The sequence below is a fragment of the Marmota monax genome, unplaced genomic scaffold (assembly GCF_021218885.2).
Source record: "Marmota monax isolate L192 unplaced genomic scaffold, Marmota_monax_Labrador192_F-V1.1 WCK01_AAM20220418_F8-fsc00299, whole genome shotgun sequence".
In the NCBI taxonomy this organism is placed as follows: domain Eukaryota; kingdom Metazoa; phylum Chordata; class Mammalia; order Rodentia; family Sciuridae; genus Marmota; species Marmota monax.
Window position 1 is genome coordinate 482,443 of NW_026694371.1, and position 11,204 is coordinate 493,646.

Sequence of the window (11,204 nt, forward strand, 5' to 3'; positions counted from 1 at the left end):
AAAGAAAAGAAAAAAAGATTTGAACCCAATCCACTCAGATGTTTTAAAATTTTCAGAAAGTATACAAATTATATGTTGACATCTTTAGAATCATGATAGATGAAATTCTATTTATTTTAGAGAAGTTTTTCACAGCTGTTTATAAAGTTACTGGAAACTCTTTAATATATATTGTATATATTAATTTTATGGAGTACATTATGATAATTCAGTACATATATAGAAGTGGTAGTAATTATAGTAATAAGTATTTTCATCTCTTTAAATGTTAATGTATTGCAAATTTATTTATTTGTTTGTTTATTTATTGGTGCTGGGTTTAGAACTCAGTTGCACTTAGCTACTGAGTCACAACTCCAGCCCACTTTGTTATTTTACTTAAAGACAGGGTTACTGAGGCTGATTTTGAACTGAAGATCTTCCTGCTTCAGTCTGTGAAGTCAGTGAGATTATAGGCATGTGCCACCTGCCAGGTGCAAATTATATTTTGAAACACACTTTAGGTTATTTTCAACAATAGTTATCCAACTGTGCCACAGAAGTATCAGGAGTGATTCCTCCATTTTGGTCTTTGTTCTCCTCAATGAATTAGTATTTATTTTCAGTGCATAAAAGCATGTTAATTTCTAAGTTGCAAGGAGGAGAAAATCACTGACAGATTCTTCATTAAGTCTCAATATAAAAGAGAAGATGATGCCACTAGAACATGATTCATCTTACTTCTGCCAGTCTCTTCAGCAGTTAAAATTGGGAAAACAATCACCTATACTGAAGAATCACTAGAAGGACTAAATTAGAGAACTTCTATAATATGTTTAGCTTATTGAATAACAAAAGGAATTCATTATATTTATGTTAGTTTCTTTTGGTTTGTATTTTTATCCTAAAGGTACATCTGAAGTAATGTGACAAGAGTAAATTCAATTTTAGAAATAAAATTGTGATGTAAATCAAAATAATAGGAAAAGCTACAGAAGATAGGTATCATGGAGGCAATTTGGAAGGCTGTCAGTAATAATATTTCAAATAACTGCAGTTGGATATGTTCCAAGAATGTCACCCAACAGTGTATAAACAATGCATAAAATTTTTCAAACATGTGCAGGAAAGGAACAAACCATTCATCACCAACTGATTTATGACAAACCAAACCAAGAAAGATTAGCTGTCACAATTTAGATCACAGAGAATCAATGATACTCTTAGGGATTAAATCTCTCTGATCCTAGCACTGTTGTAATATGATGACAAAGGACCACAAAATGGATGACAGTGGCAAGAGTCACTGCTATTTTTGTTGGGCACTGTCTACATGTCAGCTGTCTCCACATCATTTATTTAAAACTAATGGAAAATACTATAAGCAAGCTGCTATATTTACTGCTACCTTTTAGATAGAGAAAAAGGAACAGAAAATAAAAATAAGTAAATTTCCTCAGTCCTCATATAGCAAATGGTTCAAATCTTGATTATGACTTGAGAGAACACACATCTTTGGGTCCTTCATAGAAGACAAGTTGACTGTTTTCTCCTTTGTCATATAAAAAGCTATAATACAAAATTGCCTTTTCAATCTCCTATAAAACATGTTTCAAAATAAATGGGTAGACATATAGATAGATTCCCTTATCAATCAGAGAAAGAGAGAGGAAAAAGCATTTTCCAAAGTCCTTGTTATTATTTTCATAATTCAGTATTTGCCACTCACACCCCAGCCTCATTAAGCCTCCAGATTAGGATTCTTAAGCCATATTTATGATTAAATTATTGATATTTTCAAAGAATGGTGGCCAAACCATGCCCACTATACATTACATAAAACTAGTTGCCAACTAGTTATTAATACACCAAAATATAAATAATTAAACTAGTATTCCAATTTTTCAGTAATTTAAAAATTACCAAAATAAATCCTATGAGTTGTATAATAATATGATTAGTACAAAATAACGTTATCCTTTTGTTTGTTCCACCTAATTTAAAAAAAAAAAAAAAAAAAAAAAACCTTTAATACGTTATCTTGAAAACATACATGTTCAACTAATTGGTTATTTTTTCATTTATTTTTAATTTATTTCTTTCTAACACTGGAGATTGAACCCAGGGGTGCACTCTCACCAAGCTAGATCCTCAAAATTTTATTTTAGTGAAACAGATGGAACCATTTTTGAGAAAGGATCTCACAGAGTTGCTGAGGCTGCTCTTGAACTTGCAATATTCCTGTTTAATGTCATTATGTCCTATTGTTTCAAATTAATGTTGTTCTCTGGTATGTATATAGCTCTGTATTACAAAAAGTACTGTGATTAAAATCTTTAATCAAGTGCCCCTGAATTCAACCCATGGTACAAGAATATAAATAAGTAAATATGTGTACTAATAGAGAATATTTTAGTGAAAATTATAGAAAAATTTTGATGTACTTTTCAAATTACATGGTTATTAAATAGAAGCACATAAAATTCAGTAACTTTTCCTTGATGACAAAAGTTCATTTAAAAAATTCTAGGTAATTTCAGGTTTCATAATACTTAATTCAAACCTTTCCCAAATGAGCAGAGTATTAGCTATTCAAAGCCAGGTCACTGTATCAAAATAACAGAGAAGCTAGTTAAAGAAGAAAAAAATTATTTTGGCTATTGATTTCAGAGGTTATAGTTCATGGTCATAAAACTGAATTTCTTTGTTCTAAGTTGAGGCAGAACATCATGGCAGAAGAATGTGGCACAGGAAAACCATTCACCTTGTAGCATCAAAAAAGCAAAAGATATAAGATGTACCCTCAAAGGCCCACCAACTTCAACAATGACATGCCTCCTACAGTTTCAACTATGTTCCAATAGTTTATTTAGCTATGAACACTCAATGGATGAATCTGCAATAGATAAAACCATTGATGAGGTCAGAGCCTCTCAATCCACATCCTTATGCCCAGAAAATTGTTTCATTGGACAAAGTCTTTAACACATAAGTTTTTTGGAGGGCATTTCAAATAAAAAACAAAACAGCTTCATAATAAATATAGTAAATAATTTTTTTTTACTCAAGTTGATTATTGGTTATTTTTAATAGCCTATAAACATGAAATTGTAAAACAATTAATTCCAATCTTAGTGTTAACGTATCCTTTTTGAATATTACATGGAATTACAAATAAGTTGAAAATGCAGAAAATTTTAATAAAAATCAAGATTATAGTGTGTAGGAAATGTTTAATTCTCTCAAAAAATTTGAATAGTGATATAATCTAATATGCACTGCAATTAAGCTTAAAGTAAAGGTAAATAATTAAAATATTTCCTTTGTTAAAAATATATTGATACATAAAATTATTTAATTTTAAGAACAATTAAACCACATATTTCACAAAATATCATTTTATGTGTGTAATAAAAAACATGTAAAATTAACACTCCTCAGTGAAAGATTTTGTGATTCTTGTGGGTGGTCTGTTCACCTTTTGTTTTAAAATATAAAACTGTTACAGCACTGCCTCTTTTAGTAAGAAACTCAGATTTGGGGAAAATATCATAAATACATTTTTTGTTCAAAAATTCTATTTAAAGAATTATTTTGATGCAAGTGTCTTCAATTATTGAATATTAAAGATATTTTGTGCTTATTATTCACCAAAATTCTAAAGTATTTTTCAGATATTTATAAGCTTTCTTCTCTGCATTTTATCTCTTATAAAATATTTATATTTTAAGGGCACACTCCAAGAAAGAGAAATGAGAAGATACCACTTGAAGTTCAACACTGAATAACTTTGAATATTTACATATAAATTACAGAGAGAACCATTTGAGTTCAAATAGTAAATTTTAAAAAAATACTCTTCACTATCATTGTACATTTCAATATTAAAATTCTGTATGTCAGTTTAAAAATGTTTGAACTCGTGGTATTCACTTGAATATACACATATAAAAATATTTAATACAAAAAATATTCAGAACAATTGATAATACTTTAATTAATTGACATATAAGCATATTCTCTAATATTCTAGTTACATCAACTTCTGCTTCTGATTGCTGAAATGGCCCTTTTTATGACATTTCATAGTCAGCCCCATTAGCAGGCACTATTTGATGTGAAAAGTGGAATCTAAGAAAACACACTGAGAGTATTAAATATGCTTCTAGTCATTATGTATTGATTTCTTCCACAATTCTGAGATCTATATTTCTTCAAATATTTCACTAGTCAGCTCATGAAGAAATATTTTTTTTGACAAATTACTATTAACTAGGTAGAAATGTAGAATAAACTAGACATAATTTACAGCTGTGAGACAAAAACGATATATGTGGCAGTTTGCCAAAGAACACTTGGCATATTCAAAGACCAAAAATATGTAATATCCCAGAATGGTTGTTTTTCTTTATGTGACAGGGAACATTTTATTTTCATATTGTTTCAAAAAGACATTGAGATTTTTATGAAAAATATTTGTTGTTTTCATATGGATTTTACTTGATTTTTTTTTCTTTTTTCCCATATGTCTTGTACACTGAGACGGTATTTGCTAGGGACAAACATGGTGAGATACAGACCAATCAATGGCATTTTGAACTAATGTTTAATAATACATTTCTGATGCATTTCAATTGTTTCCATTTTATATAATAGCATCATGCACATTCAGCATGAGAATAGATTGCTGCTTAAATTCGCTATTCATATTGTGTTAGGAACATTTAAATGATGTTGGGAAAATTATAACTATAATGACAAAATCTCCCAGTTTGTTGTTTGCATCTTTCCTGTGCTGCTGCTGCTGCTGCTACTAGTATCAACATGCTGACTTTAATTTGCATTGTCCATATAGTTTCTCAAAAGATAGGATACTTAGAATTGAGGAAATCACATATGACTTGTTTGTTTTATACACTGATATAGACTCAATGAGATACTTTGGCATTATTAATGTATATTTTATCATAATTCTATTAAATCCCAATATGATGTACACTAACAAAATTTCTTATAGCTAAAGATTTCATTAACAGTGAGTGATAAGGCACCATAAGCTAGTATGTATTTCTAACTATTCATTTACTGAAATCCATTCATTCACAATATAGTGTTTAAAAAAAAAAAACACATGTCAAAGTGCTTGTTTTTGAAAATCTGTTTAGTGAATTACTAACAATGCAGTATTTACTTGTTATCTATTATAAGTGGGTCATATTTTACCCACATAGTAAGATTGTTACAATATTCGATGAGTTATAGGGAAAACCAAAAAATGCCACATACCACATTTTACAGATTATTTAAAGCACTTATTCTTTCTTCATTCATTTTTTTTTTTAAAAAATTATCAGGCATTTACTATAGGCTAATTGGCATGAAGTACATCCTAATTATTTCAGATATTTCAAAAAACTGCAAGACCTCATTTCAGAAGAGCATTGTAGATTTCAGAAGTAACTACTCTTCCTATAATGACTATTATATATAAAAAATCTGCTAAGTACGTGCGGTATGCAAAGATATTTGAGATGTATTACATAAATGCATAAGAAAAAATAGTACTATTTATCATGTTTGATAAATGAAGACAGATATCATACTAGCAGCTAAAATGGATTTTTTTATTTATATGTGACAGTGGAATGCATTGTAATTATTATTACACATAGAGATAACAATTTTTTATATCTCTGTTTGGATAAAAATTATGTTCACACCAATTCATGTCTTTATACATGTACTTTGGATAATAATGATCATCATGTTCCAACATCATTTCTAACACCATGCACCCACCCTTCCCCTCTAACATCTCTGCCCTATTAAGAATTTATCTATTCCTTTCATGCTCCCTCTCCTTATTCCACTATGAATCAGCCTCCTTATATCAAAGTAAACATTTGGCATTTGGTTATATGGGATTTTCTAACTTAGCATTATATTCTCTAATTCCATCCATTTACTTGCAAGTGCCATGATTTTATTCTCCTTTATTGCTGAAAAATATTCTCTTGTGTATACATGCAACATTTTTAAAAATCCATTCATCTAATGAAGGGCATCTGGGTTGGTTCCACAGTTTAGCTATTATGAATTGTGCTGCTATAAACATTGATGTGGCTGTGTCTGTGTAGTATGCTGTTTTTAAGTCCTTTAGGTATAGACCAAGGAGATGGAGAACTACATCAAATGGGGGTTTCATTAAATAGAAATTTAATGAAGAAAAGATAAATTGTGCACTGGTATTTTAAATAATCTAATAATAATGTTGACTATAATCTGTTTTTTCTGGGTCTTATTTCACCCTTTACTGCAATGACATATCAATTATATTTTGACTTAATTACCCTTATGATGTTAAAATAGGTAAAGTTAATTTATTGTGGTTTGAGATGTCAATTGGAAATATTGGCATTTAGTAGATAATTCCACAAATTTTCTGTTATGCTGTACTAAAAAGCTATTTCAGGTTTATTGAAAAAATTAGGTTTGTTTCCATGTAACAGTAGTTTCCAAATGTACAAATTACTAAGATAAATCTGGATGTGCTCAAGGAATCTGTAACACAGTATTTGCTAATATTTATGTTATAGTCTATATGAAATGTTGCTTCCATACACCCAAACTAGACCTCATTAAAATGTCATTTATTTAATCAGCATATCTTATTATAGATAAAGACTTTGGCATTTTTTCTCTCCTTTCTTCCCATCCTGGCTAATTTCCCATAGCAGTGTTTTATGTTTGTTGATTCTCTCACAAACTTCAGAATAAACTGTAAGGTATCCATGACAATCTAGAAACAAACATATGTGTGATACTGTATAGATTAATATATAAAGAATTCCAAAAACTTGTTGATCTGGCCAAGAGATGATGTGGTAGCTATATACTGATCTAAAAACTGAAATTTAGGACAACTAATACTGAGAATCACTAACAAGTATGTAGCCACTGAAAGCAGATATTCTAAGTAGGAAGCTATTGGAAATGATATCCACTTCATCTTTTATATGAATATTTGCTCATTAAGAGGGTCACCATATTTTAACCAGGACACCTTTGAGGTATACATAGAGTATATTTCAAAAACAGCATTTTCTTTATGTACCTAGGTATGATTTCCTAAATAACCTTTGAGTTTTTGCACTATCTACATCTTTTAATGCAACTAGTCCATTATTCTTGTCCTATTCAAATCCATCCATTCTTTAAAAAGTAGTTTAATTAAATCCCCTATGATCTTTAAAAAAAGTCTCCACTAAAACATTTTTCAGGTTCTCAAGTATTTTTATTGAATTATCTAGTATCTTCATGACCACTAAGTAATAGCCTTCTATGTCTCATTTGTACCATGTGTCTCTATCATATTACTTCCATTATGATTTCAATATGTTGTTCAAAGGATCATGTATTCAGAGCTTGGTTTGCATTGTAAGACAATTTGTAAATAGTGAAACTTATATAGAGTTCACTAGTAGATGGTGGTTAGATCATTTGGGAAAATTCCCTTGGAAAGGACTAATGTAGCTCTCATGGTACTCAAGTTAATTTTTATTAAAGCATGTTGCTACAAAAAGAGCAAGACTCATCCCCAATTTGTCTGCTTCCTGTCTCTTTATGTTCTCTCTCCCTCTTGAATTGGCTGTCACCATCATGCCTTCTTATGTGTGATGCAGGTGAAGGGGGCCTGACAGAAGCTGAAAAGATGCTGGTAAAGTGTTCTTAAATCTTCATAACTATGTACTCAGATAACATTTTTATGCATTTTTTTCTTTTTATGCATTGGCCTGCCTCAGGTATTTTTGTATAAAATTATAACACAGACTAGAACAAATTCTGTGTCTTATTTCTCAAAATAATTTCTGGGGAGGCACTGGTGCATTACCAGGAGTTCTAAAAAAAGTTGGAAAAAAGATGTGTTCTGCATTCACTGAGTTATCTTTAGTTAGTGATTAAATGTCTTTGAGTCCCAGGCCTCTCATTTATGACAATGAGTAGGACATCTATGATTACATTTTAAAAGACCTGGCTAGATCTTGATGGCACCCATTAATCAGAAGTGGTTTGAATTGACTTGATCAAAGCTGTTAGAAAACCATAAATAAAGAGGCTGATCATTAAACAAATTTAGGTTTTGCCAGCAGCAGTTTGAGTCTTCAACTAGAGTACAAATTATGTGTATTTGTACTAGTGAAAGGATTCTAAATTATGTATTTACTCTTTAAGCTACTTTTATTAACATAAGTCAAAATCAATTATAATACCAGTGTAGAAAGATATATGAAGATCTTCAAAAGCTGAAACATTTTCAAGTACAAACTCAGGTTTGTATTTGAATGCAAAACAGCTCTCTTTATTCACATCATACATTTTTGGGCTTGAGATACTCATCCAGAAGAAAGCAAATTTTGTGTGTTTGTGCACATATGTGGGCAGGTGCTAGACACATTAAGAACTAACATAATTAGAATGTAAAGTAAAAATATTTTTATTTGGGGTTTATTTGTTCAACGTAGGAGGAATTGCCCAGGAAGAAAATGCAAGAGATTTTGTCATCCATTTCACCAACTTTATATGAGAAAATCAATTGTCTGTCAATCAGCAGCAGGTATTGAAAGGTTGTGACGAGAAACCCAACTAAAGCTGTTTTTCTCTTGTTTCCTCTAGTGCTGATTGCTGTGCAATTTGATTTGGATGTTTGCTATATTAAAAATTGTATTGAAAATAAACATGACCTATTTTTTAAAATTATTTTAAGGTTATTTTAAGACCCATAGCCTAAGGTCACAATACACATTATAATTACCCCTTATTTTTATAATGCACTCCAAAGATAAAGCATTTGAAATATATCCTTTATGAAAAATAAATCTTATTTTTCTGAGTAAAACTAAGTTGTATCATGTATCATATTTTTCTCTGAAGTATATGTTTGATCTTAAGATTAATAGAAGAAAGTGTTTTAATGGAGCAGCCAAAAGATTAATATGATCTTGACTGGGGGGATGTTGTGGCAGGATAAAGGAAGGATGAACAAGAAGTCCTTGGGGATCATGTAATTTTTTTGGCCAAAGACAAAGAAACTGACATCATTATTTTTAATGGAAAAGACTGGCTAAAAACAGCAATGTTCTTTAAGTTGTACATAAGGGAAGAATTTCTTTGTTCAGCAAAAATTCCCTGTGCAGCCAGCAAGGCTGAAATACATTATACTGAGATTTTGGGAACATGGGTTCTATTTTTTGATAGTTTCTGTAACTAGTAAAGTGACCTTAGTCAGCTCAATAAACCTCTCTATATCACTTCATTTGCTTCTAAAACCAGAGGAGCAATGCTTTTTAAAAGAAGAGGAGCAATACATTTCTTTTGTTTCTTTTTTTTAACTTTCTGGATTTTTTCCCAATTTGACTAAGATAAAACCTGCAGAAATATTTCAGAGTTTATCACACAGCATACAAATGGGATTTAATAATCATTGCTAACTCTATTTATGACTGTTTTTTCTTTCAAATGTTGTCCTTGCTCAAAATGGCTTATTCTCTTACTGCAATTTACTCAAACTGATTATATATAAATTTTTCCTCTTCCTTAGCCATACTATATCCACTAGTAGTCTCTTGCTTAAATCTGTACAATTGTTTTTTTATGTTGTTCTATGTAAACCCAATTGAGCTTGCCTGTCATTCAGTCATGTTTGGGGACATAAATGTTGTCCATAAAACTTGTTTTATCATGTTCCATGCATAATTAAATTGGAAAAATGTATTTCTATATTTGAGAGTGTACTATGTTCCCATAGCTTGTTTTTAGACATATGTTTTTGTAAACTTAGTTCTTCATGAATTATAGGTAATATCAAAAAAATTAATAATTTTTGAATATGATTGTTGTATAGACCCCATGTATGAGAAGCTTTTACCTTATTATAACTGGTAAGCCAAAATTTTATTATAATAAATTTAGTATTACTTACATTCAACCTGCTCTGGTTACCTTTTACACTTGGCCCACAGAAAATAAGGACCAGAAACATACCTCACTGTGTATTTTTTCAGATATCTAAGACCTCAACCTTGATTCCAGATCCATTTCTCTGTTTCCTGCCCTGAAATCACACTACATATGGAACCACAGTGATCTCAGAATTTACTGGTACACCTTAAAACACTATTGGCCACATTCATAACAAGATTAAATATTGCCACCAGGGCTGAATTCTAGAAAGCCATTATGCACACACAAGTGATAGCAAGCTGTTCTCTCTTATAAAAGTCCACATTTAAGTCTGTGGAAATTCTATCTTCTCAAAAGAATTCCTGAGGAGATCCAACATGGAGGCGGGCACGGAGAGATCAAGTCTCTGACCTCTTCAGCTGCGCGGGCATAGGGAGTCATAAACTGTCTAAATGCTGTTTGCTCAGGATCACTAGGCAATGCTGAGCTGATGTGGATCTGGGGCGAACAGTCCGGGCCTCTCAGAATGCACACCGAGCCCGGATTGGCTGCATTCAAGCTCCCGTTCACCTGCTCCTCGCAGCCAAACCGCTGTGACTCAGCACTAACGATCCCGCCGAAACAACTGGTCAGCCCTTATGATCCTACGGAGGTAAATGCCAACCGAGCCTTCATAGGCAGTGGCCACAGCATTGAAACGGGGCTTGGGAGAGACAGTCAGGACCCACCCGTTGCATTGGTCACCCGGCAAAGGGAATGAACTGTCACCATTTGCATGGGATACCACCATGGCAGAGAACTGACGTCACCAAAATGCGGCGGAGGAGATAAATTCATTGAAACCAGCGGCAACAGGTGTGTAATCCCCTAGCCTTCCCTCTCCACACAGCGGGGAAAACTTGAGGGCCCCTCCCAGCTCTCCTGTAAGGGCCCCTCCCCCCTCCCAGCTCTCCTGAGAGCACAATAGCCAGACCGAGGGAATCAGGAGTGGCACAGGACTCACAGCGCGGAACTCCTGGCTACCGCTCCCACCAGTGCTGACAACTGAGGTCCCTTGCACCAGCTAATGGGGGCGTGGCTACCGGAGGGCAAGCAAATTTGCTGGGGGTTCTCAGCCCCACGCTCTACAAACTTAGGGTCTGAGGGAATGGCAAACAGGGAGAGTGTGCCCAGGTGTTCATGAAAACAGAGCTCCCAGGAGCAGCAGACCTGGCGTGTAGCCAGTATTGTGGTGAGCATCACCAGTGAGTGGGGCCTGGCTTGAG